Here is a 9480-nt window from a genome sequence, read left to right on the forward strand (position 1 = left end):
CAGCATCATCCTGGGGTAAAATCTTCATCTAAGAGGTTAAAACACATCAGTTTTAAGTTGAAAATCACAAACTCCTGTAATTCCCAATTTTGATTCTTGGTGAAGTAATATTCCAGGGGTACTGTGGGAGACAGAGGCAGAGGAATATGTACAAGCACAAGATATAGTAAAATGCCAGGAGGCATGGGAGAAAATAGATTAAGGTTGACAGGAGTGGGAAAGAAGGTGAATTACCAATCTAAACTTTGGTTAAGACAGATAGAGTTGAATAATTGCATAGCGCACTACACCTAAAAGATGCCATGCTTTGTTTAATGCTGTCTTGTCATCTTAAAATTCTTAACAATACTTGAATGAGGATGCCTGCATTTTTGTTTCGTACACTATGTGACTGGAAGACAGAAAACTGTGAAGGATCTCTGAAAGCAAGTTAGTAACAAGGAAATGGTTATTAGGGGGTTGTGAGTTCAATTTTATGGAGTGATTCATTGAGAAGAAGGACTGCCCTTCAAAAGAAAAGAAATGGTACAAAATGTGAACCCCAGCAGCATGGTGCAACTCATCTCTTCACTTTCATCTGTCACCTGTCCTTTCAGGTGTTAACCCATTAATTCCAAAGTCATACTGAATTGGTAAAGTTGCAATTTTTAGCATCTGCATCTGACTTCCTCTATGCATTTTAATTACTGGGTTCTGATTTATACAGCCTGATCAATTTTGCAATAGTAATCTCTTGAGAAATACAGATTCATTTCATCATGAGCTACTTATGCAAATGAAATCAAAAGACTTGAGGAGGGAAAAGGAGGAAAAGAAACACTAACAAAGTCTTAGTTACCTTCACTGATTACACGCTGCGGCCTTTTCTGTCATACCTTACCCAGTTTTGTGACATCCTGATTCTCCAACGCAATACCTTTGATGTTACCAACCAGACTTCTAAGTGTTCATTAGTGAGTGTTCATGAGCATTCAGAATTATCATTATGTGAATAATGTCCAGTCAAGGTGTGTTCTGCTATTACATATCTTTCATAATTGTGGAACAGTGGCTTGCTCTCCTTACACAGAATAGGAAAGCTATTGCTAACTTTAATAAGAATTGACCAGTCTGGTTTTGTTGAAGCCCTAGTTCAATTGTAGCTCATTTTAAAATTTAAATGATTCCAGGTTGTTTACATTAAATTTGTATAAGTTTTCTCAGCAATAGTGTCACAGCATAGTCCATTCTGATAATCATTCATACAGCAGCATGACACAAAACAACTGGCCCATTTTTTTATCACAAAAGAAAAAAAAAAGCAATCACACCTTGACAACTGACTTGACAAAAGAAAAAATAATTGGGAAAGAAAAGGTAGCCTTGTCAACATTTAGTACTGGAATAACTGGACATCCACATGCAAAAAAGAATGAAATTTAGACATTTTAGGTTTTAATATTATAAATTTTATTTTTAAAAAGCTCAAAAGGATCATAGACCTAAATGTAAAGTACAAAAATATAAAGCTCAACTGAGGTATCATAAGAGAAAAATCTACATGAACTTAGGTTGATAAGAATGCTTAGCTATACCACTAAAAGCTCAACCAAAGAAGAAAAACAGTGATGAATTGGACTTCATTGAAATTTAAATCTGCTTTATTAAAGAAACCATAGATGGGGAGAAAATATTTGCAAGTCATGTTGGATAATAAAAAAACTCTTTAATAAAAAATGATTCTTAAATCTCATGAGTAAGAAATCAAACCACTAAATTAAAATTGAGTAAACGATCTCATGACAGACCTTACCAAACAGTATATGGAAAAGGTAAACAAGCATAGGAAAGACTGATCGATACCATGTCTTTAGGAAACTGCAATAAAAAAAAACAAGGAAATGCCACTACATACCTGTTACAATGGATAAATTTCGAAACATTGGCGACACCAAACACTGACAAGAATTTTTGATAAGAATAAAAAAGGGTATAGCCACCTTGGAAGAAAGTTTTACAGTTTCTTACAAAGCTAAACATAGTCTTACCATCTGACAAAATAATCATGCTCCTAGCTATTTAACCACAGAGCTGAAATCTTATATGATTGTTAAAACTTGTGCATAAGTGATTACAATATCCTTATTCATAATTGTCCCAAATTGAGAGCAAGAAAGATGCCTTTCACTAGGCAAACAGATTAACAAATGAGTCCACTCATACATTTCAACACTATTCAATGATAGACACAGATAGAAAATACCACATGATCTCACTTATATGTGAATTCTAAAAACAAACGAACTTATAGAAGCACAGAGTGAAATGGTGGTGGAGGTGCTGGGGACAGGTGTGTAAAGAGATGTTGGTCAAAGCATACACAATTCCAGTTAGCTAGGTTGAATAAGTTCAACAAATCTCTAGTACAACATGGTAGCTATGCTTAATAATAATATGTTCTTGAAACCTGCTGAGAAAATAATTTAAAGTGTTTCACCATAAAAATGATAACTATAAGGTAACACTGAAGGTAATTAGCTCTATTTAGCTACATATACAAATTTTAAAACATCATTTTGTACAAAATAGATATATATATTTCCTTTCAACTTAAAAAATAAAGAAATGAGTCATAATTTCTTGATAAAGTCACAAACAGACTTGGAATAGCCTTTTGTATTGCTAAGAGAAAGACTTTCTGAAAGGGTCACCTGTTGTATGGTCCTAACTACATAATGTTCTGAAGACGACAGTGGAGCCTGTGAGGGTCAGTGGCTATCAGGATTCAAGTGGGCAATGGGGGAAAGTCCAGTAGGTAGGTACAGCCTAGAGCATTTTTAGGTCAGTGAGACTAGTTTGGATAATACTGCAATTATGGAATCATGATATTACGCATTTGGAAAAGTCCGAAGAATCTGCGTCACCAACATTGAACCTTAATGTAAACCAGGGACCTTAGTTAAAAACTATGTACCACCATTGATAAGTTGAGTGCAGCAATTGAGTGTCATAATCTAAGATGCTAATGATAGAAGAAAGTGCAGGGCAGGTGGAAGGGAGGTGGGATACATGGGAAATCCCTCTGCTTTCTGCTCAGTTTTTCTGTGAACCTTAAAATTTCTCCCAACATTTATTTAATTAAAAAATTAGTTGTATAGTCTTCTAAGAAAGACTACATATTCAGATGGATTATTTCCACAGAACCTCATGAATTTTAGTGGGCATAGCATTATATTTAATTCTAAAACATATTTTTAACCATTGAAAATATATAAAGAAGGAAAGATACAGCTTAGACATTATGGTGCAGTAGAAATACAAGAAGCTGGAGTGTTTGACTCTTATTCTGTACCTTATTAACCCTTTGCATTATCTCCCTGGGCTCCACTTTCCAGATGCATTAAAATTAAATAATGTTGAGGGTACTAATAGTGTTATAGAGGTACACATACAGAGAGGTTTGTTCAGGAGAAACTGGCCAGCAGGCAGCTTTAGATGAGGGAGAGAAGCCTTATGGTAAATTTGTCCAGTCTAAGAACTTGCCTTTCCGGTTCAGAAATGTGAACATGTGGACAACATCTCCTCTGAGAGTGACGTATATGTGCAAAGAGCCACTCTATCATTTAGGGAAGGAGAAAAAAAAAAAAAACACTTGGAACATGGACTACTCAAAGCCTCAAGCCAATCCACTTTCTCTGTATAGGTAGACCTACAGAAAATTAAGCCTTTATCAAAAAATTCCTTGGAAAAAATACATTTAGTCAAACCAAAGAGAGTTCAAGGAATTGAAAACTGAGTATGTGTGAGGAAATACTGCCATAGTCCTCCACTTCTCATTAGGGATGTCTTTCCATGGAATTGGTGCTCAAGCCCCGTTAGCTGAAGGGGCCTCTCTACTGCTATATGGCCATGTATATATTTTCTCTGCAGTAATTATCCCACATTTCCCAACCTGTTTTTGTTTTGGTTTGTTCTGACTTTTTTTTAGAGTTCGAACTAAAGGTTCACAGTTACTAGGCAAGCTCTCTACCACTTGAGCCATGCCTCCAGCCCTCCAAATGTCCTTTTGATCAACGTATTTCTCAGATTGATGACTGTATCATCAATCTGGAAGACAAGCCTATCTCTCAAAGGGAGCCCATGTGTATCTTGGCTCTAATAGATGTTGTGCTGATAGAGTTAGGTTTTACCTCCATGTCCCTTTATTTAACTACTTGGCTTCAAAGCTTGGCTCCACTTCTCCACCACTTGGCTCTCCTAACCTTATCAATTTGATGAATAGTCACAGTCTCAGTTTCTTTGCTATTAAAAGGTCATAATAATAATGACTATTTTATATTAGTTGTTAGAAAAATTGAATGAAATTTTTCTATAGCGCATACAGCTCAGTTTCTAACATCAACTAAACACTAACTAAATTTTATCCTTTGATTTTAAAAAAGAAGGGTTATTTCCAAGTTTTCGGTGATGCCATGCCTTTTGTCTTCAAGCAACGGACCAAATATATGCCTGTACTACTTTGCAGACCAAAGTATTTTGGCCACTATTCCTTCTGTCTTTGAAATGAACATTTAGAATTTGAGATGCTGTGACTCTTTCTTGAAATCCTTCTTTTTTAAAGTGGGATTCAAATCAAATATTGAGATAGAATGTGTTGACTCATTCTCTGTCAAATGTGAATCAATAAATACACCTAAATGCCCTGACTACATTGGATAGATGCATGGCTCAAGCACCAAAGTGCTACAACAAGGTGGGCAAAATGACCATTTTAAAATGGACCTGGGAACAGAATGAGTCTGAGAATGAAATCAATGGGGAAAAGTGAGTGTTAAATTCCATCTGAACATTTGGATTCAGTCATACCTGAAAGAAGGTGGGTTTTTCACCTCTTGTTCCTGTATTTGTTGCTCCTATATTAGTTTTAATTGAATTTTTCATGACTTGGAACTAAAAACTTTGTAACAGATATAGCATATGGTGCAGAACTGTTTTAACACCAAATTGAGAGAATACATAATAACACTTAGTAAACTGGTAAGGATGATTTGAAATCTAAAACAACATATTTTTGCTATACATTTTTGTGCCATTATCCTTTTAAAGTATAACTCTTTACACCCTGAAAAATGACTTATTAAATGAAGTGGAAGATGGTGAGGTTACTATTACCCATGAAGGAACTCCTAGGTGTTTGGTCCTCCTCTTTGACAGGAATTCAGAGAGCTTAAAAACAAGTTGGGATTCCTCTAATATACCAGTTCAAGTCAGCCATGAGAAAGAAGTCTCCTGAGTGAGGCAAGAAGGGAAGAGGCTGGGTTGCAAGGCAGTACAAGTCGGGCGGCTGAGAATTTCACAGTTTTGCTTCCAGGTACCTCTTCCTGGGGACTCAGCATCCCTAGATATTACAGGCAGACATCATCTTCAGAGCCAGGAAAAGTCATATCCACTCTGGAGCAAAATCTCAACTAAGTAGCACTGAGTTTGGGATACATTTTTTACAAGTCTATTTCCTTTTCAAACTATGGGAAAAAGAGTATGTTTATATTTAAATAAATGAGCTTTACCCAATACTTTTTTGATATTATATAACTCAATAATTATCGTATGATTTTTATTAAATATTTGTAGGTATTTCTTTGTACTTTCTTTGTGGTTTTGGGATTTTGAATTCAAGGCACATTGCTTGCTGGGTAAGCACTCTCCCACTTGAGTCATGTCTCCAGCCCTTTTTGCTTTCTTTTTCCAGACAGGGTCTCATGCTTTTCTCCGTGCCTGACCTCATACTGTGATCCTCCCATTTCTGCCTTCTGTGTAGCTGAGATTAAAAGTGTGTGGTACCATTCCTGACCCATTTGTAGAGATTTCAAATAATCAGTAACAATACTTGTAAGTGTTTGTTTGAAACATTACTTTAGCTAGGCACCATTAGTCCTGGCTCCTTGAGAGGTTGAGACAGAGACAGAAGGGTCTCTTAAACCCAGAAGTTTGAGAGGGCAATGTAGAGAGACTCTGTTCTTAATATATATATACACATATAGAAATATGTGGAAATGTACATATCTATGTGTACATTTACATATACAGAGGCAGTTTGCATGTGTAATTTACATATTTTCATTCATATTTACATAACGTTTATAGGTATATTCACTTCTAGGGTTGTTAAAATAAATTTATTTTAAATGAGATTTTCTTTTTGTTTTGTTTTGGTTTTTTTGAGACAAGGTCTTGCTATATAGCTCAGGCTGGCTTCAGACTCACTATGTAACTCAGACTGGACTCAAACTCAGGATCTTCTTGCTTCTGCTTCCCTAGTGTTGGAATATAGGCATGAGCCACCATAAATTTCCTCTATTATTAAACACAAAACATTTTAAAGTCTAAGAATACTTTTTAATCTGTGATACTAACTTTGTTTATCTACAAAGAAGAAGAAGAAATATTAAGAGAGGACAATATGAGTCTGAGCTTTATTTATAATTTTGGATCACGATGATGTTTTTAACCTAATAGTCTTTTCTTTAAATACACATGCATATAATTCATTTTTATCAACAATTTTATAACTGTATATATTAACTCCAGTTAAAGAAGCCTATTTTATGCCTACTAAATATTTTCATTTAAAAATATTGAACTTTGAATTAAAAATGCACCTGGAATATTAGTACATTCAGAAAAAGAGGCCTCAAAAGTGGTCAAAGTAGGAATCAGTAAGTTAATAGTTAATACTGAAATTTTTCCTAAAGGCTTTTTTAGGTAGAATAAATACATAGAACTGCTTGAATGGGATCCTCCAATTCCAAATTGATCCTGAAGTTTGGTAGGTCCCAAACAGTAGTGCCTCACAGTGTAATCTAAAACAGCTTTTATCCTGTTGAAAACCTAGGCATTTCATTGATAACAGCCATTATAACTGGTGTGAAGTGATATCTCATTGTGGTTTTGTTTATTGATGTTGAGCACTTTTTCATGTACCTATTGACCATTTGTATTTATTCCTTTGAGAAATGTCTACTGCATGCAACTATTATGGAAAGATAGAGAAACAATATCATCTGAGACTCCAATCCTGTATAGTATTGACAAAGAAAATGAAGTCAGTATGTTGAGATGACATCTGTACTCTTGAGTTTATTACAGCGCTATTCCCAATTGCCGAAAGGTGGACTCAGTGTAACTGTTCTTTACTGGAGAAATAAACAAAATGTGGTCCATGTGCACAGTAGAATACTATTTACCCACAAAGAGGATGAAATCCTGTCATTGCAATGGGTGGACCTGGAGGAAATTATGATAAGTTAAAAGTCAGACACAGAATGAAAAATCCCTCATAATCTTACTTACATATGAACTTCTACCAGTTGATCTTCTAACAGTAGAACACAGGGTAGTGCTTACCAGGAGAGAAGGAGGGAGTGGGATGGTCAATGGTAAAAATTAACATTTGGTAGGAGGAATATGTTTTGGCGTTCTCTTGTACAACAGGTGCCTGTAGTTAACAATATGTCATGCATTTAAAAATAACTAAAAGAAGTTTGAATGTGCTCACTACAAAAAAATGATATATGTATGAGGTCATGCATGGTCTAATTACCTTGATTTGATCATTGCACAATGCACATGTATCAAAACATTACATTGTACCTCATAAATATGTACAATTATTTGTCAATTAAGACAAAGCTTGGGAAAAAATGTAGTTATCTTTTTTACTTTTTCCACAAAACTCACAAGAAAATATGTGTGATAGCATTTCTAATTAATTAGCTCATGTATTAATAGCTTAGAATTTTGTCTTCTCATTTTTCTTATTAAAAATTGTCTCTGACAGTATTTGTTTTTAAAAAAAGACTTAAGACAGTATCAGAGATTGAATGATGATTATAGGAATTTTTGAGGCCTGGGAGAGAGATGCATTATAAGAAGAAGAATCTGTTATACCAATTCTCAAATTGCTTCAGGCATCACTGCCCCTGTTTGATGATGTCACTCACATCGTAAAGTCTTTGTAGATTATTGCAAAGAAGAAAAAGGAGTAAAGGAACCACATAGAATGTGAAAAGAGGAACAATGTTTCTATCTTTCCCAGGAATTTATGATTCAGATACAAGGTCACTAAGATTTCAAACCTGGCACATTAGTAACAGAACAAGAGAAATGAAATATAAAATGGACATGACAAATTTGATTTATTCCAGGCAGATAGTCACCAATGGAGAGACTTCTATTGCATGAAATTATAAATGCTATTGTCACATGCTGGAGAAGATAAACCATCTGTTATTTACTTTAACTTTTTCCATGTTGCAATTAAAACTGGAAATCATGCTTCCCGCGTATGTGTATTTACAGGTGAAGTCTTATTACCAAAGTAAAAATTAGCCCAAAAACTAGAAGTAGACTTAAGTAGTGTGACTAAACCTCCACCTTGCCATTCCAGTAGAAGTGATTCATTGCTTGATGGTGAGTTAAAGCCACTGGATCACTAGCTTATTATTTATTTATTTACTTATTTGCTTTTTGATTACATTGCTTTTTGTTTCACACCAAGTCCAATCTACTTAAATGAGGTCAAGATTTCAGTTTGTCCCTGTCCATGTTAAAGCAATTTTTTTTCTCTTTCAGGTGCTTGCCTTTAGAGAAATTTCTGCACTTTCCCTTAGGAAATAGGAGGGAGACATGGTAAAAAGGTTAGTGGATAAACCAGTAGTTAAATTATCTTCAAATATTTAGTAGGTCTCTCAGGTATCTGTGTGAATCTGTTTGACTGCTCTTACCAATTTTTGGTGACTAATTTTCTTTATCAAAGAAATGGAATCTCTGCAGGCCTGTGTAAAAATTCTTAAACCTTCATTATTGACATTTCCTCTGGTGAAATAATCAATGTTGTGATTAGGATTAGCTTTGGATGTGGCTAAATGGAATCAAGGTTTGTAAAATGGGATGTTCTTTAAAAAGTGAAATTTTTAAAGAATTTATTTAAGATGTTTGTTAAGACCAGTCTCAATGATTGATCAATATACTAATACACACATACACATAAACACACACACACACACACACAAACTGGAAAAAGAGGCTGAAATATATAAAGTATCAAATTTAAACTTCTTCAGTCTGTGTTTTCATTATGAATTATATACTCATACAGATCAGGCCTTGTGGTACACTTCTGTTCCTTTCTGTTGGGGAGTTATATGGGGTTGGCAAAACATGTGTCAGTATGATCCATATGTTTCCAATGATAGGAACCAAACAACAACTAATACAGATGCAAGGTCACTGAGACTTCAGCAGCAAGTGGAATTTATAGATTGGTCCAACCCAGTAAAAAGTTAAACAACCAACCCAAGAGAAAAGCAGGTATACTGCTCTGAACTCAATGCAAGAAACCAGAATGCATCGGTATTTTTGCAACCTCTTACCTTTGCTCCCCTCTTTCATTACAGAGAAACTCTAGCTAGTTTGATGAGAAAGATATTCATTATTATTGTG

General features: G+C 34.9%; 1 long non-coding RNA gene across 1 annotated transcript in view; it reads left to right on the forward strand.

Moving 5' to 3' along the window:
- LOC141418232 (uncharacterized) overlaps window positions 1–8676 on the forward strand; it is a 131464-nt gene extending 122788 nt beyond the window's left edge. The window contains exon 3 of the long non-coding RNA XR_012442920.1: window positions 8611–8676. This is a non-coding gene — a long non-coding RNA (uncharacterized lncRNA). The remainder of the gene's footprint in view (window positions 1–8610) is intronic.
- The last annotated feature ends 804 nt before the right edge of the window (window positions 8677–9480 follow it).

The sequence above is a fragment of the Castor canadensis genome, chromosome 16, assembly GCF_047511655.1.
Source record: "Castor canadensis chromosome 16, mCasCan1.hap1v2, whole genome shotgun sequence".
NCBI classification, from domain to species: Eukaryota; Metazoa; Chordata; class Mammalia; order Rodentia; family Castoridae; genus Castor; species Castor canadensis.